Source organism: Erythrolamprus reginae, chromosome 1, assembly GCF_031021105.1.
Source record: "Erythrolamprus reginae isolate rEryReg1 chromosome 1, rEryReg1.hap1, whole genome shotgun sequence".
In the NCBI taxonomy this organism is placed as follows: Eukaryota; Metazoa; Chordata; class Lepidosauria; order Squamata; family Dipsadidae; genus Erythrolamprus; species Erythrolamprus reginae.
Window position 1 is genome coordinate 368,235,107 of NC_091950.1, and position 24,303 is coordinate 368,259,409.

A 24,303-nucleotide genomic window follows, 5' to 3' on the forward strand; every position below is an offset into this window, starting at 1 on the left:
AAAATCTTGGTGCCGTATAACGAATAGGAATGTGTTAATTTAATAAAACAAACAGCTGTATAGGAAATGTGTCAATTTTTAAAAGAATAAAATCAAAAAAAGCATATCCTTTCAAATGACATTTTTTTAAGGAAGGACCGGTTTGATAAGTTAATTTTTATTTTGTGAATACTCCAGTCGCAGTGATGAATGCTATTGAGATCCATGTGCTTGCCATTGTGTGTAGTTTCATACATTGATGGATGTGCATGGCCTGCTATCATTTTTCAGTTGCTTAATAACTTGTAAAAACAAGCATGCATTGAACATAAATCTTTATGACTCACAATGTACTTGTTGAACCATGCATTCCCTTGAATGTTTTTTTGGTGCCAAAATATTTGATCTTTCCTGGCAGGAAGTTCTTGCAACAGCAACAGAAGATGCACAAGTCATGTAGACAGAGGATAGAATGGGTTCCTTGGGATAAGCTAAATGCTAATTTATCCTGCTTATATTTCCAAGTTACATATGGTGATTTGGATTTAAAAATGTACACTGTAAATCAAGCACATTTAATTTCTCTGCCCGCATGCATTTGTCCGTGTCTTCCAATGTAACAAAAACTTTTCCAGGCCATTGTTTTTGAAAATCCCAAACTGGGCAAGATCCAGGCTCAATCAGATTTGTCTCTTGATAAGGGACAAATAAGGATTATATGCCCAGGAGTGCATGCACAGATCCCCTGCTTATTGGGAAAAATATTTTGGCTCTCACTGCACATCTGGGATTCGACAAGCCTTCAACAGAAGGAGGCAGAGGTTTAATGGTTGAGGAAGGGACGTCTCGTGAGTTAGGAAGGGGCCACCTGAAAAATTCTGTTTATGCTGCTCTCTATCACCATCAGTCACGGCAAGTGCTCTACTTTCCTCTTGAAACACCCAGGATTGGTCTTGGAAAATTTGCTACAAAACGTACGATTGAGTTACAGATTCTGCCTGTCATTATGACTCCCACAAGTCAAGTACCGTATTTTTGGACTATAAGGCACACCTTAGTTTTTTTGGGAGGAAAATAAGAAAAAAAGCTGATTGGGAAGTGTTGTGGTTAGCTCTGGCCCTGCTCCTGCCCCAAGGACTGTGGATGTGGGGGAGACATCCACATGCTGCAGGCCTGTTTTGCCCCCGGTGGAATCTGCTGATGAAGGCTCCTCTGACAAAGAAGACATGAGTGACAGGGAGGAGGAGAGTGTGGCAGACAGCTCAGAAGGAGATCACTTATCTAGCTCCTCCTTGGATTCAGAACAAGAGTTAATGATACAGCCATGCATGCGGAGAGCGATGCATAGGCAACAACAACTGAGAGATTATTATCAAAGAAAATGAGGCCACCTGTGGTTGGGTGGGGCTGTGGTAATTAGTGAGGCTGCTATAAATAGCAGCCTGTGGATTTGGCCATTGTGGAGGATTATCTGATCGTTGTGTTTCGTGACTGCTTTATTGACTTTGTTTAGTTTAGTTTAGTTTAATCAGATTTGTATGCCGCCCCTCTCCGCAGACTCGGGGCGGCTCACAGCAACAGCAATACAAGACAAATCCAATATTAAATTAATTTTAAGAACACCACAAGTTAAAAACCAATCATACACACTAGCATACCATACACAAATTTTATAAGCCTAGGGGGAAGGAACATGTCAATTCCCCCATGCCTGACGACAGAGGTGGGTTTTAAGGAGCTTACGAAAGGCTAGGAGGGTGGGGGCAACTCTGATATCTGGGGGGAGTTGATTCCAAAGGGTCGGGGCCGCCACAGAGAAGGCTCTTCCCCTGGGTCCCGCCAAACGACATTGTTTAGTTGACGGGACCCGGAGAAGGCCAACTCTTTGACTTTTTGTGTGCTGATTTTTCCACGCTTTGAAACTAAACCAGAGCAAAGTGTGTTTCACTTTGTAAAAGAAGAAGGACTGTGAATTGCCTCACAGCTGCAAGCTAAGTATCACAGAACTGATAAGGGACTTGTACAAATTACCAATTTGTTTGGAGACAGTGCTCTTTGCTATACCAAAAGAGGGCTTAGTTTAAGTGACTTTTCATTATAAAGAACATTGCCTGAAATTTGTACCTGTGAATTTTTGGGAGGAGTCTGCCAGAGAGCCCGACAGAACAGGAAGTGGATGGCATCCTGAATACCCCCAATCAGCTGTTCCCAGAGGTGAACTTTAGCAACAGTTTTGTTGGTTGTGACCTCTGTGCCTTGCTTTTTCAGCCTGTGAAACCTTCATTGTAACCCCGTCTCAAATGGAGGTTTCAGAGACTGGGGGGAAAAAGCCTCTGAAACCTCCATTTGAAAGGCTGGGCAGGGCTACATTCAGTGTATAAGATGCACCCAAATTTTCACCCTCTTTTAGGGGAGGCAAGGTGCATCTAATACTCTGAAAAATACGGTAAATGCCCACCCATGGAAACAAGATGTTTAGCTTCCAAGGTTGCCAATTCTTGAGAGGAAAGTTTTCAGCACAGGGTTAGAACCTGGATGGGTAGCTTGTAATAATAATAATAATAATAATAATAATAATAATAATAATAATAATAATAATAATAATAATAATAATTTATTAGATTTGTATGCCACCCTTCTCTGAAGACTTGGGGCGGCTCACAATAATAATAAGACGGTGTGACATTGTAAACAAATCTAATATTAAAAAAGCATCTAAAAACCCATCATTTAAAAACCATACATAAAACTATAAAAGCCTGGGGGAGATGTCTCAATTCCCCCATGCCTGGCGATATAAGTAGGTCTTAAGTAGTTTGCGAAAGACAAGGAGGGTGGGGGCAGTTCTGATCTCTGGGGGGAGTTGATTCCAGAGGGCCGGGGATGCCAAAGAGAAGGCTCTTCCCCTGGGGCCCGCCAGACGGCATTGTTTAATCGACAGGACCTGGAGAAGGCCAACTCTGTGGGACCTCATCGGCCGCTGGGATTCGTGCGACAGAAGATGGTTCTGGAGGTATTCTGGTTCGATGCCATGTAGGGCTTTAAAGGTCATTACCAACATTAGTTATTAGCACACACAAGATCAGATCATAATAAAGAAATTCTTACTGGCATAGAGCCTACTTAGAGATGAGGAGAGAAAACTGGCTTGTTCTTCCCCATCCCCCACCCTCACTTCTCTGGGAATTGGTCTGAAAACAATGATAAAGCAGGCAGCCTGTTTTTGTTGGCAAGTGAGCCAGCAGCTATATCTAGACTGCAAATATTTCTGGCTGTGCTATAGCATTCTCTTTCAAGAACAATTGTATCCCTAGTTAGATGTTTTCGCAAATAATTTATACCTGTGTTCAAATAGTAAATTCATACTCTAAGCATGAGCTATTAAAGAAAGGTGCCATCCAAGGACAGGAAGTTAGGGTTAGCGAGCTGGGGAAGCCCACTTAGAAAAAAAAATATTACAAAACAGCAGCAAGAAACAAACCAAGCAGACATGGGGAGAATGGCTGGGACCCAGAATAGCATAGTGAATACTATAGAGCAGTGGTGTCAAACTCAAGGCCAGGGGGCCAGATCCGGCCCACAGGGTGTTTAGATCAGGCCCATGGAGCTGCACTAGAAACAGCAAAGGACTCAGCTGCGGTGCCTCTGCCAGTGAAAACTGAGCTTGCAAGGGCTGTGTGCAGCCCTCCTGAGCTATGTTTTCACTGGCAGAGGGTTGCAGGATACCGTTGCAGCCAAAAATGGAGCTTGCAAGGGCCACAGGCAGCCCTCCTCAGCTCCATGATGCTGGCAGAGGATTGCAGGAAGCTGTCACAGCCGAAAACAGAGTGTGGGAGCCCATTTTCACTGGCAGAGTGCTCAGGCCTCCACAGGCACCAGTAGAATTGGTTCAGTACAACTGCTTCCTCTTTCCCCTAGAAGCAGTTCTGAGACTTCAGCATCCTTGAATTAAACATGGAAAATATATCAACTATCTTTCCAACTTAATGAGTAAAGTTTCTTGACAAACTAATTTCCCTTGGCACAGCTTTCTGGGTTTTATGTTGATCAATAAAGTCCTAGGTGCTAATAAAATGATTACAGATTAATTTACTCTCTTTTTTTTAAGGGACACAAAGCATTCTAATGGAAAGTTCACCCTTTGCTGTTTTCAGTTCTTGCAAAGTCAGAAGTTGAAATATTTATTGTTTTATTTTTCACAGCCGAGAAAATGATATCTCCACCACAAAAGCAGGCAAAGTTCCTTTCAGCTTTATCTTTGTTCTAGTTCAAAGGAAAATAACAGTCTAGTAAGGATAAGGCAACTTGGATGATGCAGAGGAGAAAAAAGTAGTCAGTAAAATAGTGAAAAGTTTGAAATTTGGACAGTTTCAGCTTTGGACAGAGTCACTCACTGCGTGTTTCCCCTTTTATATTTATATTATATTATATTATATTATATTATATTATATTATATTATATTATATTATATTATATTATATTATATTATATTATATTATATTATATTATATTATATTATATTATATTATATTATATTATATTATATTATATTATATTATATTATATTATATTATATTATATTATATTATATTATATTATATTATATTATATTATATTATATTATATTATATTATATTATATTATATTATATTATATTATATTATATTTATTATATTATAATATTATATTTATTATATTTATTATATTTATTATTATATTATTGTTATATTATTATAGTATTATAATAATTTGAAACATTTTAGGCTCAATCCTACCTTATCTCCCCTGCCAGTCATTATTTCAGTGTTTCTGTTGTCCCTCTCTTCTGGGAGGGGTCTCTTGGGTGCACAGATCCTCCTCAAAAAGCAATGGCAGTAGTGGTTAAGAAGGTCTTTGCACAAGTTCATCTGGTTTTAGATTTTTTAACTACTGTTTCTGTGGGCGTGGCTTGGTGAGTGGGGTGTGGCTCGGTGGGCGTGGCAGGGAAAGGATACTGTAAAATCTCTATTCCCTCCCAATTTCCTCCTGATCACCTGGGACTCCGGAGACAGAGAATAGATGGGGGTGGGACCCGTCAGCAGTGGTATTCACTGGTTTTCCAAACTACTCAAAATTTCCACTACCAGTTTTCCAGAGCTAGTCAGAACCTGCTGAACCCCACCTCTGATTTGCCCCCATTCCAGGAAGCCCTTCAGACATTTGCTCATTATTTCATCAACCTTCAGTTCGACTATTATAACAGAGTGCACATGGGTCTTACCTTGAAGTCCATGTAAAAGTTACAACTAATCCTGAATGCAGGGATGGGTATATCATAGTAGGTGCCTATGTCTCCTATCCTTCATAAGTTGCATTGGGTGCCAGTTGGCTACCAAGTGCAATTGGTTATCATCACATATACAGATATCTATTTGAGAGATTGCCTGTCTCCGTATGTTTCACTCATCCAATGAAATCAGCTAGACAGGGCAGAATCCATGTCCCATGGATTAAGCAGCATCACCTTGTTGGGCCCAGAGAGCTCCTGACCTATGGAATCCAGATATATTTCCTCTTTCTACTCTTTTTTAAAAAATAATGATAATTGTATTAACATTTGTGAATACAAAAATAACATTTATACAAACAGAAAAAACCTATAAAAGATGAAAAATAAAAACGAGAAAACAGGAAATAAAAAATATTTATTTATTTATTTATTTATTTATTTATTTACTTACTTACTTACTTACTTACTTACTTACTTACTTACTTACTTACTTACTTACTTACTTACTTACTTACTTATTTATTTATTGTTAGCATTGAAAGGGACCATGCAGGTCATCAAGTCCAACCCCCTGCCTGAGCAGGAAACCCTACAGCACACCAGCCAAATGGCAATCCAATCTCCTCTTGAAAGTGTCCAGAGTTGGGGAGTTCACAACCTCCGCAGGCAGACTGTTCCACTGGTTGATTGCTCTGACCATCAGGACGTTCTTCCTTATTTCCAGGTTGAATCTCTCCTTGGTCAGCTTCCAGCCGTTGTTCCTTGTCCGGCCTTCTGGTGCCCTGGAGAATAGAGTGACCCCCTCCTCTCTGTAGCAACCCCTCATGTACCTGTATACTGCTATCATGTCCCCTCTGGCCCTCCTTTTCTCTAGGCTATCCATGCCCAGTTCCCGCAGTCTCTCTTCGTATGTCTTGGTTTCAAGCCCCCTAATCATTTTGGTTACTCTTTTCTGCACCTTCTCCAGAGTTTCAATGTCTCTCTCTGGTGACCAGAACTGGATGCAGTACTCCAGTTGTGGTCTGACCAGGGCGTAGTAAAGTGGTATTAATATTAATATAAGATGAGTGAGAAAGAGAAAGAGAAAGAGAAAGAGAGGGTGGGAGGGAGGGAAGGAGGGAGAGAGAGAGAGAGAGAGAGAGAGAAATAATCTGGCTAACTTAATGCATTCTTTAGTACTTCAATAAAAACATTAGTACTTCAATAAAAACGTTGTTCTTCCCATATCTTTTTAGAAAGTGAGTATTACAGACCAGGTTCTATATAATAGCTGATATTAAAGGATCTCACGGTTCTAAATTGTCCATTGCTGTTATCTATCATCAAAAAAGCTCTTCACCTAAGGAAGAGAATTCTTCCTTTAACACTTATGATTTCAGAATCACAGGCTAACAATCCTCGAGTGGAATAAAATCAAGGCACTTGTAGTGAACTTGTAACAATAAAAAGGAGTTAAAGAGAGCTGTTGAGAACCTCTTGATCTGTAAATTATTTGTAAGATTCTCAAGACTTCTTTAAAGAGATAATTAGACACTGTGAATCACAATGGTAGGTGAAAGTGGTGAGAGAAGAGAGATGAAATCTACAAAGCTGTTGCTGGAGGTATGTTCAATCCTGTTGCAACCGCAGTGATATAGTTGAACTTTCTTTCTACGCATTGCAATATAGGGTGAATCGCACCCCAAGGACCACTAAGGAACAGACCCAAAGATTAGGATTCAGCATGGCATTCAGTATCAGATTATTAGTTCTCAGTATCACCCCTCACCACATGGATGGCGGACCTATTAGTTTGATTTGTCCCTAGTGACTAATGGACCTAGCTGAGTTTCAGTAGGAGCCTGAGATTGTTCTGAAAAATTGGCTTTACAGTCTGACTGAAACCCTGATGGCTGCCTGGAATGAAGGGATGGCTGAGGCTTTTTACTGGATTGCATCTAAATATCCCCTCCTGCACCCTTGGATCCTGATTTACAGAGGAACTATGGAGAAAGGAACAAGTGAAGAGATGTCTGGAGAGAACAGTGAACCCAGCTAATGACAACTTACAATCACTGATAGAGCCTACCCCATGGCAGTAATTATTTCTGTCATGATTTGTCTGTCCTTATTAAATCTGCTCAGTGGTCCTGTTTCCTGTACTTCTCTTCTAGGAGGGAGTAATTCTGGGGTTCACCTACAGCCTAGGTCACCAACCGGTCATGGGAAATGAAAGCAAACTAAGATAAATTGGAAGGAGGATCCACCTATTATCAGTTAGCGATCATGTGCTTTGCCCACTCCAAAGCAATGCAACAAACTCCTGTATCCAAAGGTGTTTTTCCAAGAGCTAGCTGGACTTTCTGGAAACCAGGAAAGTCCAATTGCCTCCTGAAACAAAAGCACCTTTGGGACAACCATGACTTGGATGGCTGAACAATTCCCATAGACTAGATTCCTATGCTCAGTTTCCCACCCAGGAGACACAATCATTAGGTCCATTTGCACCACTTGAAGATACCAGCTGGTCTCAGTAATCTCACAAGATACCCTTAGGTAATCAATCAATCATTCATTCATTCATTCATTCATTCATTCATTCATTCATTCATTCATTCATTCATTCTATTGATTGATTTATATGCCACACAACTCCGTAAGGACTCTGGGCGGCTTACAACAATAAGAACAATATCTAAGAACATCACTTGCTTTTATATGTGACAAACATAAGTACCATTAATTATGGATGTTATCTTGAGGTAACTAAAGATATCCTCCTGTTGTTGATGAAACTGAAATACTTACTTAGGAAAAGTCCTAAGTAATACCTTAAAATGTTCCTTAATGTTCTCATATTAAATATTCTGTTTGTAGGGCATTGCACTCAAATTTCTCAGTAGGATGCCAAGCTGTCCCCATCCTCACAAGCCCATGTGCACCCCCAGACCCACTTTAGAGCATGGCTAATCCATTATCTTGTTGAAATACCAGTTGTCCTAGGCCAGGGGTGTCATCACGTGACATTTTGGGACTCCCCCCCTTTTACTAAACAGCATGGGCATGTCCAGTACATGATGAGTCTAGGCCCTGGACCAGGTGTTTGACAGCCCTGTCCTAAGCTCTCCCAAGTGATTGTCTAGTGACAATCCATCCTGCCTGAATTGATGCCCTCTCAGATGGACATGAGATACAGAGAGGTTTGGGCTGGGACCTGATCTTGCTTCTTTCTGTCACTTATCCCCATTCTCCCCCTTCCCCTTTTCTTCCTGGTTTGTTATATGTTGACAGTCTGGAAGACAGGCTCTATTGATGTTTCTAAACCTCTTTGATTAAAAAAACAAGGTAAATGTCTGTTTAATAAATGAATATCCAGTATAAATATTAATATTTAATATTTGATTCTGCATGAATTATTCATTTGTGGCACTTGGCTATTTGTAATTTCTTGTTCTTATTTTGATGACCAAGCTTGCTACTAGCACAACAATAATAAACTATTGGGTTCATAATGTTAGTTCCTCAGGCTCCTGCAATTCCAGAACCCTTCAGAATTCCAATAAGTAAATGTGTAATGATTGGACTCTTGCTGGAGGGAACATCTATCAGAATGTGATACTTTCTATTAGAGAAAAGTTCTGTGAGGATGGGGTCCAGCATGAGTTCGGAAACTCAAAAGACTAAATCTCTGGTCCCTGTGACCAACCCAGATTGGATCCTGAAACTTCATTGATCACAGTCTGTTTCATTAGATGTGTGGAGGATGTCCTATCTAGACATGGAGATGTTCTAAGGACATGATGGTGAACCTATGGCACAAATGACACAAGTGGCACGTGGAGCTATATTGGTGGGCACATGAGCTCAGGTCCAGCATTCATGCACGTGCCAGCTAGATGATTTTCAGGCCTTCTGGACCCACCAGAAGTTGTAAAACAGCCTGTTTTCAGCCTCTGGAGGATGGGGGGAAGGCCCATTTTTTGCTCTCCCCAAGCTCCAGAGCCTTTCTAGTAGCCTGGGGAGGGTGAAAATGGCCTTCCAGACCCCACCCCTGGAGGTTCTCTGGAGGCTGGCAACTTCCAGTTGAACCAGAAGTTTCTTTTTTCTTTCCCAAGCTTTAGAGCCTTTCTAGGAGCCTAGGGAGGGCAAAAAACGGCCTCTCACCCAGAGGCCATTTTCACCCTCAGCAGGCTCCTAGAAAGGTTCTGGAGCCTGAGGGAGTTCAACCAGAACTTTCCAGTTCAACCTTCCAGTTCAAATGGAATTTGGCTTCCCAGATTCGCCCACGTTTCTACAACACTCCGTGGCCTGCATTGGCTGCCGATTAATTTCCGGTCACAATTCCGGTCACAATGTTGGTTATGACCTTTAAAGCCCTACATGGCATTGGATTTGTTTCGCTATAATATTGTTTTTATTATTGTTGTGAGCCACCCCGAGTCTTCGGAGATGGGCGGCATACAAATCTAATAAATTATTATTATTATTATTATTATTATTATTATTATTATTATTATTATTAAACGGGCCATTTGTGGCCTAAAGAGGGCCTCTGGGGGGAGGAGAATGCCATTTTCACTCTCCCCAGGCTCCTAGAACAGCCCTGAAAACTGGGGAGAGCAAAAAAAAGGGGCGTACCATCGCATGCCGGAAGCAGGGGAGGTATCATGCATGCATGTGGGGGGAGAGGCACATGGAATTATGGGTGTGGCCATGCATGCACATGTCCCCCGTCCCTCCTTTTTGGCACATGAACCAAAAAATGTCCACCATCACTGTCCCAAGGGAAATGAAATTGAATGAATATTCTTTCTTTTTCCTAAGGTCTTAACTGTGCTCTAAGTAATTATTAAGGCAGCTGGTAGTCATGCAAGGAATAAAACATACAGCAAGAAAATAATATATTTTTCCCCTCAGAGTATAGAGTGATTTTTGAGGAAATTGCTGTATAAAATAATTAGATGGTTTTCCATCTGTTGCCTCCATTAGCTTGTTCTTAATCCTTAAGTGAGGAGCCAGCCATGTTACTTTGAACAAAATTAAATAATTCTTTGAAGGAACAAAAAATGCTGATAAATTTTATTTTCTCAGAAGAAATCTATCGGGGCAAGATGTAAAATGTATATAGAATGATGGTGATTGCAACTGTAGGTGGAATAAAAGTGGGTGTGCCCTTCATTTCTTCTCCCCTTTTCCAATTTAGCAATAGCACTTAGATTTTTGTAATGCTTCATAGTGCTTTACAGCCCCCTCTAAGCAGTTTACAGAGAGTAAGCATAATGCCTCCAACAATCTGGGTCCTCATTTTACCAACCTTGGAAGGATGGAAGACTGAGTCAATCTTGAGCCTACTGAGATTCAATCTGCCAAACTGCTGACAGCCAGTAATCAGCAGAAGTAGCTTGTAGTACTGCACTCTAACCACTGTACCACCGAGGCTCTTTTTTCCTTTTATGTACTATGAAAGAAGATTGTAAAGTGATTAACAATTTAGACACCTAAATTGACAATCTGCAGAGAGGGGTGGCATACAAATCCATTAAATAATAATAATAACCTGCAAAAGTCATCTGAAATGAGCACACTCATCCACCACTATCATTCATTGGCACCCTTTAGTCTTAAAAGACTATGGTATTATGCTCTGGAAAGAGTTCCTAAAATGCCATATGCAAAGTTGGAGTAACCTCTCCAGAACATGAGGCCTTGATAGGTTAGACTGGAGGATAGACTATTACCCAAGCAGCAAATCCCCCACCTCTCCATGTCTCTGAAATAATCTAATGGAATTGCAAAGGCCAATAAGATTATTTCCAGCTACGTCGCATGACGTATCAGAATGTGGCTGTATACAATCATGGACTTGCCTCACTTGAGTGTTGCTCCAGTAGTGGCAATGATAGAATGGAAAAAGTTCTCTTCTTGTCCTTCTTCACTTGGTATCTTGCCTATTAATTCAGTGGAGAAGCAAATATTACGGACTGGGAGCAATAATGGTTAAATATTAGGGCTTTGCAACAGTTTGGCTTTCATTCTCAAAAGCCATTTCTGCCATTTCTGTATTATTTCCCAGAACTGCAAGCAATGGATGGGAGATTGATTTTGAAGTGCTGCATAGCTCTGTCAAATATTCCTTGTTGCAAGAAAAACTCTCTTAAAATAGGTTACTTACAATTCAGATATAATAAGTAGGACAGGAGCTAACGATGGGCAGACAAAGAAGGGTGTGAATCTGAATACAGAATGAATAAATTTTTAAATAGGAAAAGAGTTAAAGATGGGGAAACAAAGATATGCCACTTCCTTCTTTATTCTTAAGCAACGTCAAGAATGTAAGTTCCAGATTTGATCCATTTTTTAGAATAAAGTAAAGTATCCTTTATTATGCTAATATAAAAATCATATCATATCAAAAAGCAGAAAATTAAAACTGAGATCACATGGACAGTTTGGCAAAACTCAGATGGTTTTACTTCCTAAAAGTGAAAAGAGATGGGAACAACTGAAGCTTTTGGAAAAATTTCCACAGTTAAGAGTTGGAAAGGGTCAAATCTGTGCCAGAGCCAAATGTAATTCAAGATATGAACCAAACTTCAGGTGAAGAAATGGATGGAAGAATTGGCTCATCTAGAGTGGTCTTTCAAACAACCCAACCTCCACCAAAAGAGCTTAGCTTCGAGTCATTCAGGTCTTATAAACATCAGCTCTTGGAAGGGAACTGGAAGGTATTATTGTTATATCCTGAAGAAGTTGGGAAGTTTTCACTCCAGTCCAACAGGGAAGTAAAGTAGGAAAGTTCTGATTGGTTCCCTGCAGGATTGGCTCCCTATTGAAACCCTCCGCCTTTTGTATACTGCAGCTGTAACCCCCTGTAACCTAATAAAGATATGAAGTCACTCCACCAGTCTCCTGTCTTTTCAGTATCAGTATCAACAAGTATAGATAGCAATAGAGTTGGTGCTAGATTCAGAAGAATGGAGAAGATAGGAGCAATTCTGAAAGTGGATTTATCTGGTTCTTTATATGTTTAATTGCATAACTGGCACATGTTTCAATGAGCTGACTCACAAAGATACATTCTGCCCTTTGGCCCTCTTTAGAAAAGGAGATTTTCCCTTATATTTTATTGGCTCAAATAACATGTTGATCCGGATGTGTTGGTTCCAGTATTTCAAAGCAAAGCTGATATTTGTAGGCGGAATACAAGCATCATTTACTGTCAGTGTGCAAAGGGTTTTTACCTGGAAGCTATTCCAATCTACCTACCTCTTGTTTGAAATAAATTGAATCACTGGGGACTCATTTTGTTTGGTTACTCATATATTCCTAAATGTCAAACACAAAGAGAAGAAATCCTGAATGATGAAAAAAAGCAGAGTTTTACAAAGCTTTCCAAATGACTTCAAATAAAGTCTTTTCTCCACTGGAAGAAACAAATCCCACCAAGTTTCAAGTTTCAAGTTTTATTGGATTTATATGCCGCCCCTCTCCAAAAACTCGGGGCGGCTAACAACAATCATGAACAATATACAGTAAAATCCAATACTAAAAGCAAATTAAAACCCCTTAATATATAAAAACCAAACATACATACAAACATACCAAGTATACAGTTGTAACGGCCTAGGGGGAGAAAAAAGTCTTAATTCCCCCATGCCTGGCGGCAGAGGTGGGTTTTAAGTAGCTTACGAAAGGCAAGGAGGGTGGGGGCAATTCTAATATCTGGGGGGAGTTGGTTCCAGAGGGCTGGGGCCGCCACAGAGAAGGCTGGGTCCCGTCAAGTGGCATTGTTTAGTTGACGGGACCCGGAGAAGACCCACTCTGTGGGACCTAACTGGCCGCTGGGATTCATGCGGCAGAAGGCGGTCCCTGAGGTAAACTGGTCCGGTGCCATGAAGGGTTTTATAGGTCATAACCAACACTTTGAATTGTGACCGGAAACTGATTGGCAACCAATGCAGACTGCGGAGTGTTGGTGTGACATGGGCATATTTAGGGAAGCCCATGATTGCTCTCGCAGCTGCATTCTGCACGATCTGAAGTTTCCGAACACTTTTCAAAGGTAGCCCCATGTAGAGAGCATTACAGTAGCCGAGTCTCGAGGTGATGAGGGCATGAGTGACTGTGAGCAGTGACTCCCGGTCCAGATAGGGTCGCAACTGATGCACCAGGCGAACCTGGGCAAACGCCCCCCTCGCCACAGCTGAAAGATGTTTCTCTAATGTGAGCTGTGGATCGAGGAGGATGCCCAAGTTGCGAACCCTCTCTGAGGGGGTCAATGATTCTGCCCCCAGGGTGATGGACGGACAGATGGAATTGTCCTTGGGAGGCAAGACCCACAGCCACTCCGTCTTGTCTGGGTTGAGTTTGAGTTTGTTGACACCCATCCAGGCCCCAACAGCCTCCAGGCACCGGCACATCACTTCCACTGCTTCGCTGACTGGACATGGGGTGGAGATGTATAGCTGAGTATCATCGGCATATTGATGATACCTCACCCCATGCCCTTGGATGATCTCACCCAGCGGGTGATCTCCTTGCTTAAAAATATTTCTTCCTATTTTAACCTGATAATATTTCCATCTTCATCTGACAGTTTAACTTTGGGAGAAGATTAATAAACAGAAGTACAGGTAATATCCAAATAATTTTTAATATAGTGTTTCCAATAGAAACAACATTTAAAATTTCTTATTGATTTAATTCATAACCTACCTCAAGGGCTTTTACAGATATATAAAACTGGTGGAGGGGATTGAACGAATGATGTAGTGCGCATCTCTTTTATTATTATTAAAACTAATAAAATTTATTTTAAAAAAATAAAATAAAATTGTTACCTTCAACTAAGTCATTTTCCATTCCATATATTCTGCTTCAAATAAGAGTAAGATCTTCATCAGCATTTCAATCTCCCTTTATCATTATTCCAATGATTATTATTTCACTAAAAAGGAATTGGGGTTGTTATTAAAAAAAATGGAAATGTTGTGCATTTCAGTTCTGGAAAGTCCACAATGGCAACAATATGATGCTATATAACAATGAAGAAAAGCAAATCACATAATGAATTTTATTCCACAATAGCTGCTATATTAATATATTTAAAAAGAACATCAATATCCGACACTGTTTCCCACAATTCATTTCTCTTATCATTTCAGAATGCTTTATTATGAAGAAAAGAGAGAGACCAAATAGAAATTCATTTTGAGGTGGTCAAAACCCTTCTTTATATAGTTGCATTTCTGTATAATAAATGGCAAGCTTTACATAACCATTTTAGAGCTGACTTTGGAAAAGCTGTGAAAGAGCCATTGGGAAGGGATTTGGAGTAGGATTACACGGTCCAGAAAATGTGAGAAAGTAATCAAAATAAAAGCCTAGGCATAGCTTAGTATTAATGGAATGAAGGAAAAACGTATATGTTCAATATTCTGTAAGATCTTATTAAAGTAAAGTATTATACCTGGAATCCACTTCCAGGTATAATTATTTCCACTATTTGACCCATTCTGGCTCTATGGGTGATGCATTAATAAAATGTCATACATAAGTAATCATAAGAAGCTTGTCATGTTTCTTAATTATAAAACAAAAGGAAGCAATATTGTCACTTCCACCTCTTTCTTTATCTTATGTGTGTCTGTACTAGAAGATTGCTAATTGCCACAACAAAGTGACCCAAAAGAAATAAATTTGCTGACTAAAAGTTATTTTTATCCATTTCCCCATGTGAAATATTTCTTCATACTTAATACTTTCATTGATAACCCGATAGTTTATAAACAATATATTATGCATTAGTTAGTTGTTCATAATTGCAGGATTCTTTTTATAGCATACCGTGTTTCCCCGAAAGTAAGACAGCGTCTTACTTTCTTTTTACCCCCAAAAGCCCCCCAATGTCTTACTTTCGGGGTATGTCTTATATTGTCCCGGGCACCGGGGCCGGCTCGTTTTTGGCCCGACCCCCCGCCGCCATTCCCGCTCCCCGATCTCGCTGACCGCTCCGGAGATTGCCATCCAATCCGCAAAATGGAGAAGAGTCCTCCACTGCACAGGAAATGTGAGGGAGAAGGATTTATTTCCCTCCGTTCTAGTTTTTCTCTGTGGTTCTTCCGCAGATCTTAAACGTCACCTCCGATTGGTTCCTCCCCTCCCACCTCCTAAAGGGCCTGGAGCCAATCGCGGCCTCCTCTGCCCGAATTCTCAGGCAGCCCCAGTTCCAGCACCTTGGCCTGCTCGCCCGGCCTCTTGCCCAGCGGGGAGAGCAAAGGCGGCGGCGGGAGTAGCGGAGGCGAGGCGGAGAAGAAAGAAGCGGCGGATAGCTGCGGCAAGGGCGCATCCGATGGCGCGTCCCGCTTGGCTTCTTCCAGCGGCCTCTCCGCCGAGCTGAGCCAAAGCCACGAGGGCTCCAAGGCGGGGCTCTGCCGGCTTGGTGGCGCCCGTCTCCCCTTACAAGCCAGGCCAGACCGTTTTCCCGCTTTGCTAGGGTCAAGCTCCACGCCCGGCGGCAGGAACTGGACCCCGCTAGAGGGCTGGACCCCGCCGCTTTGCCGCCACTCCCACTGCCAGCTTTGCTGGGGTCGAGCGCCACGCCCGGCGGCAGGAACTGCGGGGGATAGCCGGCGTACGCTCCGGCTAACGAGCCCGGGTAGCTCATGCTGGCCAGCGGCGGCAGTGGGAAAACGGTCTGGCCCGACTTGTAAGGGGAGACGGGCGCCACCAAGCCAGCAGAGCCCCGCCTTGGAGCCCTCGTGGCTTTGGCTCAGCTCGGCGGAGAGGCCGCTGGAAGAAGCCAAGCGGGATGCACCATCGGATGCGCCCTTGCCGCAGCTATCCGCCGCTTCTTTCTTCTCCGCCTCGCCTCCGCTACTCCCGCCGCCGCCTTTGCTCTCCCCGCCGGGCAAGAGGCCGGGCGAGCAGGCCGAGGCGCTAGAACTGGGGCTGCCTGTCCTTGGCGTGAACGGCGGGCAGGTGGTGCTCGGCACCCAGAATCCCGTCTTCTCGCCACCGCCCGAGCTCCCTCCGGAGCCTGCCGCCGCCGTCGCGCTTCCTCCGCCGGCTGAGGAGTCCTTCTTATCCGCGCCGGGTTTGGAGTAAGGCTTGAAGCTGGACTTGTCCTCGGTGCTGATGTCGCTGAGCTTCAAGGGTCCGCCTTTGGACGTCTCTTTGTCGGTGCCGCTGGAGAGCTTGGAAGAAGGCGACGGGTCCGGCTTGCCGATCTGGGAGCAGGTCTGCGCGAGGAGAGCCAGCGGGCTCTTCTTGGCGTCCAGCTGCACGGGGCCGTAAGGGGAGAGGAGAGGAAAGAGAAAGCTGGCACCAGGCTGCGCAAGGGAGACTCTCCTGGGCGCGCAGCTCCCTCGCTTTTAGTACCGTGTTTCCCTGAAAGTAAGACATATGTCTTACTTTTGGGGTACGGCTTATATTAGCCAACCCCCCTGAAACCCCCGATGCGTCTTACAATTGGGGGTGTCTTACTATCGGGGAAACACGGTAGTAGTTGCAGGATTCTTTTTATAGCTATGCCAATATTCTGCTAAAGACCCCAAATACATTTAGAAAGTGTAGGAGGAGAACTGTGTTAGTCCATGGTAGTCAGAGTGAAAAGATTCTGGTAACGTTTTTATGATTAGCACATTTTATTATAAAGCATAAGCTTTTTGTTGGCTGTAGTTTACTTCATCAAGTGTGAGATGAAATGTAGCAGACTCAAGGATGTGTGACAACTGCTTTCTTATTTCTCTTCCTTCCACAGTTAAATACAAAGTCAGCTGGAATAACCTCTTTACTGGGATTCGATCTGTCAGCCTCTGCCTTGTAAAGCAGAGAATTAACAGTTGAGCCACCAGACCTGATCCCTCCAGCTCTGTACCAGGGAGGGGCTATATGTGTTTTTTTTTATGTCGGATCACCCTGGTATATTGAAGGAACGTCACAGCTCCTTTTTGCCTCTAGGCCCAACCCAGGACCATTTCAAGGCAGTTAATTTATTCATAGCCGATAACTATATTCTGTATGTATCAAATGTTTTTTTAGCTGAAATTTTAAAATTAAGGGAGACTAGGATGGTACCATTTCGGCCTTGTTCTGGCCTCATCAGCTAGCCACACCCTTCCTTACTGGGATTCGATCTGGCAGCCTCTGCCTTGTAAGGCAGAGAATTAACAGTTGAGCCACCAGACCTGATCCCTCCAGCTCTGTACCTGTATATATATGTTTTCGTATATTTTCACTGGTACAGGTATGACGGTCTAGGTATATTCGGGTTTCTTCCCGTGTAGGATTTGGAAATTTCTGGTGACGTTTAATTATATATATATAATTTGTTCTGTACCAGGGAAGGGTTATGGTTTTTGTGTCAAATCACCCTTTTTTGTCTCTCAGCAATTATATATAGAGATAAAATTTCCTAATACTTTATTTAAATTGAATTAAAATTAAGTAATGAATTTCATTTCATTTCATTTGGATATAAGTGATTGCATGTCCATAGTTGCCACACAATTAATAAATAAGTAAGGCAAAAAATATATGAATGACATTAGTGTTTCATTATGGTTATTTTATGCACTTACAAGCAGTAAAACAATTTTTTGGGTTCTCCATAATATACTGTATATCCTTAAACTTTTCTAATCAGTGTTCTTCAATCAATATTCTATACAAAATCTTTATAAACTTGTCACTCTTTCTCTTGTTCTTTATAATGTGCTAACTTGGAAATAATAATATAGTTTTTATAGCAACCTTAATGCATATTTTTATAGCATATGCATTAAAGGGTCCTCAGCCCCATTAATTAAAGTTTATAAAGCTAAGGTTACCCCTATGGGGTCTATACTCAACCACAGTCCCAGAACAAACAAACACAGTCCCAGCATTTGAAATGTATTTTGGCTGTAGGTACAAGAACATCTGCTGCAACAGTTAGAGCTGAATTAGGAATTTATACAATTCATGCACTATCCAAACATAGAGCATGTAACTACCAATGCAATGTCAATGAAATTGAGACTGATAAATTCCACAGTTTATGTCTACTGGAGCAAATAAAACTACAATTGCAAATCTCCTGGATCATCAAACTAACAAATTTTGTAAGAAGCTGTGGCCTTCCTGTCTTTTGCGTAACAGAACAACAACAAACAAAGTGTCCAAACAATTAAGGATATAGGAGCACAAAATGATATAGCTATCCTTAGTAAGATGGGTAACTTGAAATGGCTGAATTAATACAAATGTACTTTTCAAGTAGACAGCTATTTGAAATTACAACTGCCAAAACATCTTAGGGAGATATTTAAGTGAGCAAGATTCGAACAGCTTAATACACTGATGGTGAACCTTTTCTTTCTTTGGTGCCAAAAAGTATGTGTGCCTATTGAGCATGCACGAGTGCCCAACCCATAATTCAATGCCTGGAGAGGGCAAAAACAGCTCCCCTCACCTCCCGCCAGAGGCCTTCTGGAGGCTGGAAACTGCCTGTTCCCCAACTTCTGGTGGGCCCAGTAGGCTCATGTTTCACCCTCCCCAAGCTCGAAAGGCTTCCCTGGAGCTGGAAGAGGGTAAAAATGCCCTCTCCCATCCCCCCAGAGGGTCTCTGGAAACCTCCCAGAGCCTCTGTGAGAGCCAAAAATCAGCTGGCCGGCACACACATGCATGTTGGAGCTGAGCTAGGGCAATGGCTTGAGTGCCAGCAGATATGGCTCCATGTGCCACTTATGGCACCCACGCCATAGGTTCCCCATCACTGGCTTAACACAATGATCAGATATGGAAGATTCCATTCTATGAAACCCTACAATGAACGTCTTTGCATTTGCAGACTGGCAAAGGTAGAAGACCTGGCTCACATCCTATTTGATTGTTGCTTGTATAAGGGGGTGAGAGACAGGTTCCTTGCTCTATATACCAAACAAATGACTCATTGTGATTCCCATATAAAAATAGCTTATTTATGTGCAGCCAGAACTTGAAAATAACATTTAACACAGCACAGTATTTAAACAAAATGGTTCATTTCAGATCTGCATATGTAGGATTGATTGTGGTCGATTTCAGGGATGAAACTGAAATATAATTTTATCATATTTTATCTATGTCTTAAATTATTATATTTTATTCAATTTCATTTTAGACTGTATTTTATTCCAACTTCATTTTAAATCGTATTTATTCCAACTTCATTTTAAATTGTATTTTATCAAATTCCATTTTTATCAAATGTTAGTAATAATTTGTTTCTGGAACTTTGCACTTTGATATGGCCCAAAGGCTAATCAATAAAGACTTATGTCATGTCACAAAAAAATTTATCACAGATCCTTAGTACTTTTGGGTTATTTTTACCACACCACATTCCATATATAGTTTTCTATGTTCTGCATCACATGACAGAATGTTGTATCTTTCAGTTCTTGGAACTGATCCAATCTCAAATCTCAGCTGTGACCTAAACTTGAGTCTATTTGAACTCAGTCTCTGGTTATTGTTGTGATTCCGTCCGAGGCCCCTCAGGGAACGACTGATCTTCTGTCGGTTTCCTGCTCAGAGGGGGAGGATGAGGAACAGGAGGTTCAGGCAGACGAGGAGGAGGAATCTCAGGCTGAGGAAGAGGGGGAACAGCCAGAGGCCCCCGAGAGGGAGCTCTCCCCAGCAAGCAGCCTGGATTCCTTAGAGGAAAATGCACAAGCAATAATCGATCTGCGACAGAGAAGAGCAACACAAAGAAGGGACCAATTAGCTAGGTACTTTCAGCACTAAAGAGGCAACAGCTGGGTTTGGGTGTGGTGCTCTCTGGAAAGGCTAAAAGGCAGACCCACCCTTCCTGGCTTGTGGAGTATTATCTTTGGGAGTCCTGGGACCTGGCTGTGCTCTTTGGCGTCTTGGAATTCTGGTTTGTGACTTTGAATACTGAAACCTTGGGGGGGAAAGGTGGGGGGTCTTATTCTCTACAGTGGTGGTTGTGCCAGCAAGAAGGCTGCTGTATTGTCTGGACATCAGGACTCTGCTGTAAAGTCTCATAACCTGCCTGTGGGGAAGAACAGGTTTTTCTCTGTGTTTATTTTTCAAGCTATAAAGTACTTTTGCTTTTACCAGCGTCTCTGGCTGTTTTTTCCAGTTGGTGTTGAGGTCTGGGGGCACCCAGACAGAACAGTTATACACCTTTCTCAACTCAACATTACAAAGTAATGTTTCATTTAAATGTAAAGCTAGAAACTTTGTCTCAAATAAAAAAACAGATTTTCAGAACATTTGCTTGCAAGACAACAGCATTAAGAAGTTACATTAAAAATTGCAACTAACAGAAATAAAATAATTATATCACAAAAGATATAAGAGGCTCAGTAACACAGTAGTTAGAGTACAGTACTGCAAGCTACTTCTGCCGGCAGTTTGGCAGATCAAATCTCAGTAGGCTCAAAGTTGACTCAGCCTTTCAACCTTCCACGGTCAGTTAAATGAGGACCCAGATTGTTGGGGGCAATATGCTTATAGAGGGCTGTAAAGCACTGTGAAATGATATCTAAGCCTAAATGCTAAAGAAATTCTAAACGAATAACCAAAAAAAGAACTCTTTTCGGGGTGGGAGTGTTAGGAAGTTGTATATCAGATTTTGTGGAACTTCCGTTGAGGACATAGTACACCAGATACCCCTGAAAGAGGAAGGATGACATTATGGCAAACAATGGCAGCCAGAGGGTAGATCCTGGTTGGTGAAATCTCTCTGGAAAAAGGACAGATAATATGCACTCTGGATAGCTGTTTCTTATGAATAGACTGCAAGAACTGAGGGTTTTGTAGTCAGCTGTTAAATTGAGTGACTGAGAGCTGAGGGATTCCAACTAAACTCAAAGTCATAATACAGCCCACATATGGACAATAAGCTCTGCCAAGCCTTGTTTCTTAATCACTTTCAGAATTATTATTATTTTTTACTGCTTTTCAAATGTAAAGAACCTTCCAATTGGAAGATTTCTGGCATTTGCTTGGTGAGTTTCTTTCCTTCCTTGATAGGTTTAAGTCAGCGGTGGACTACGAGCCGGAACGCTAAATTGCGCTTGCCGCGGCGGCTCATAGTTTGTTTGTTTGTTTGTTTGTTTGTTTGTTTATCTATCTATCTATTTATTTATTTACATACTTACTTACTTACTTACTTACTTACTTACTTACTTACTTACTTACTTACTTACTTACTTACTTACTTACTTACTTACTTACTTATTGGATTTGTATGTCGCCCCTCTCCATGGACTCGGGGCGGCTAACAACAGTGATAAAAACAGCATGTAACAATCCAATACTAAAACAACTAAAAAACCCTTATTATAAAACCAAACGTACATACAAACATACCATGCATAAATTGTAAAGACCTAGGGGGAGAGAATATCTCAGTTCCCCCATGCCTGACGGCAGAGGTGGGTTTTAAGGAGCTTATGAAAGGTGAACAGGGAGGGGGCAATTCTAATCTCTGGGGGGAGCTGGTTCCAGAGGGCCGGGGCCACCACAGAGAAGTTTCTTGCGGGCCCAGCGCGATTTTGTTCCTGTACCTGTGGAGGTAGCAAAATTGTGCACAGAGCCGCAGGTAAAACCTTGCCGAAACACGGGCATAATTGTGCTACTTCCACAGGTGCAGCAGCAAAATTGTGCTGGTCCTGCAAGAATTTACAAGCCACGCCGGTGAGCACAATTTAGCGTTCCAGCTTGTAGCCCACCGCTGGTTTAAGTACAAGTTAATGACTTGTAGTCGTAGCACAGCATATCTTGGGGAGGCTAATTTTGTGCTTGTGATCCCCACGATATGGAGGATGTTATGAATGCATATGTTTGCGCATATTTTAGAGTTTGCATGAATAAGCTGTCTTTTGTTACTGGGTGATTTGCACAAATGAAAAAACAGAACTCTGATATACAGAGTCACATTTGTGACATGGGCAGTCATTTAAATTTACCACATAAATACAAATAAACATTATTATTAATATTATTATTATTATTATTATTATTATTATTATTATTATTATTTATTGGATTTGTATGCCGCCCCTCTCTGTAGACTTGGGGCGGCTAACAACAGTGGTAAAAACAACATGCGACAATCCAATATTAAAACAGCTAAAAACCCTTATTATAAAAACCAATCATACATACAAACATACCATGCATAAATTGTAGCAGCCTATCTCAGTTCCCCCATGCCTGACGGCAGAGGTGGGTTTTAAGGAGCTTACGATGCTTCATGTTATAATTATTTTATATATTACATTTATAACCAAACTTTCTTTTGAATATAGTCTATTCTACCATGAAGTTTAGAACTGTAAAATTATGCTTCATTACACGTTTGATCTATTTCCAACTGAATCTTTTCTTTGAGGTTTTCCAAGCATTCTCTTGCCTGCTGCATTTGTTGCATTCAGCTATATCTATAAGTAAGACTTTGTAGAAATGAAATATCCTGGGCAGCTGTCCATGTGTTTATCTTCAAAGGTAGCTCAGAGGGTATAATCAGATAAGGAACTGACATTATAACCATGACTGAACTTGTCAAAATGAATTGCAGAGTTGTATGAGTTCAGTTTATGAGTTCCTTCTTTCTATTTTTATTTGCTCTATTATGGAAAGAACTGTGGTTCTTCATCATTGTCGTTGTCATCATCATCATCATCATCATCATCATCATCATCATCATCGATAGTTATAGATGACTCTTTCTTCTAAAGGTGCCCATGCTTGTTACAGGAAAAAATATTTTGAAACCTAAACTTCTACCATTTAATTCTAATATAGACTTGTAAAAATATTGTGCATGCATTTGAGAAACCTAGATCAAGATTATAAACTATGTTGAAACAAACATGTCAAATGAGTATGATATATTCATGATTTACTGTATAAAATTGAATATTGATCCTGATATTTCTCCCCCTAAAATCGTATAAAATAGGATAGGTAAGGCACATTTTAAGTTCTTTTTATTATGCAATGATAAAAATTTTCAGCAAGCCTATTAAACACAGGCAATGGCTTAGGGTATGAAAAGAATTCAGGTAGAGTGGCATGCTGTAAGAAGTGGAATCTGTTCAATTGTTCAATTGTTGCAAATTGCTTTTACTTGAGTCTCAACTATTTTGACCCTCAGCTATAGAGTTTTTTTAAATTTCCAAATGGCTAAGGAACTATAAAAATGCAGCTTAATTTGACAAAATTTGGCAGGACCAGGGCCGCCATCAGGAATTTTGGGGCCCCATACAGCCTAAGTGTCTGGGGGGCCCCTCCCTTCTTCCTTCCTTCCTTCCTTCCTTCCTTCCCTTTTTCTTTCTTTTTTCTCTTTTGGTTTTTTTCCCCTTCCTTCCTTCCTTCCTTCCTTCCTTCCTCTTTCTTTCTTTCTTCTTTTTATTTCTTTCCTTTTTTCTCTTCTTTTTCTTTTCCCTCCCTCCTCCCTCCCTCCCTCCCTCCTTCCTTCCTTCCTTCCTTCCCTTTTAAATTTTCAAACTGTCTTCTTCATATTCCTGGCTGAGGAATTCTGAAAGCTGCAGTCAACTGTCTTCAGCCATTGTCCAGCCCTGTGCTATGGACCCCTCCCTCCACCCCCTGAAGAGGCCGGGGGCTTCTTTCCAAAGCCAGTGGCAGTGATGCCAGAACCCCCTTCCCTGGGGATGGGAGCGGGGGGGGCTCCACTGGTCTCCCTCGACAAGACCTTCCGCAACACATCAGCCCTGCTGGGCAGGCCTCTTAGCCCCACCAAAGAAATGGGGTTAAGGAAGACCCCACCCCCCACCTTGCCCCAAACACTGGCACTCTGCATAACCCATGCGGGGGCTTTGGCTTCCCCTCTGCAGAACAGAAGCTGGGGACCTCTCCCTCCACATACACTGGATCCCTATGGCCCATCCGAGGGCTGGCAAAATAGGTGTGCCCCCCCCACCTGCTTTTCTATCTCTCTCTCTCTTTCTCTCTTTCTCTCCCTCTCTTTTTGTTTCTCTTTCTCTCTCTACTTTTCTTTCTTTTTCTCTTTTTCTCTCCCTTTCTCTCTCTTTTTCTCTTTTTCTCTCCCTTTCTCTCTC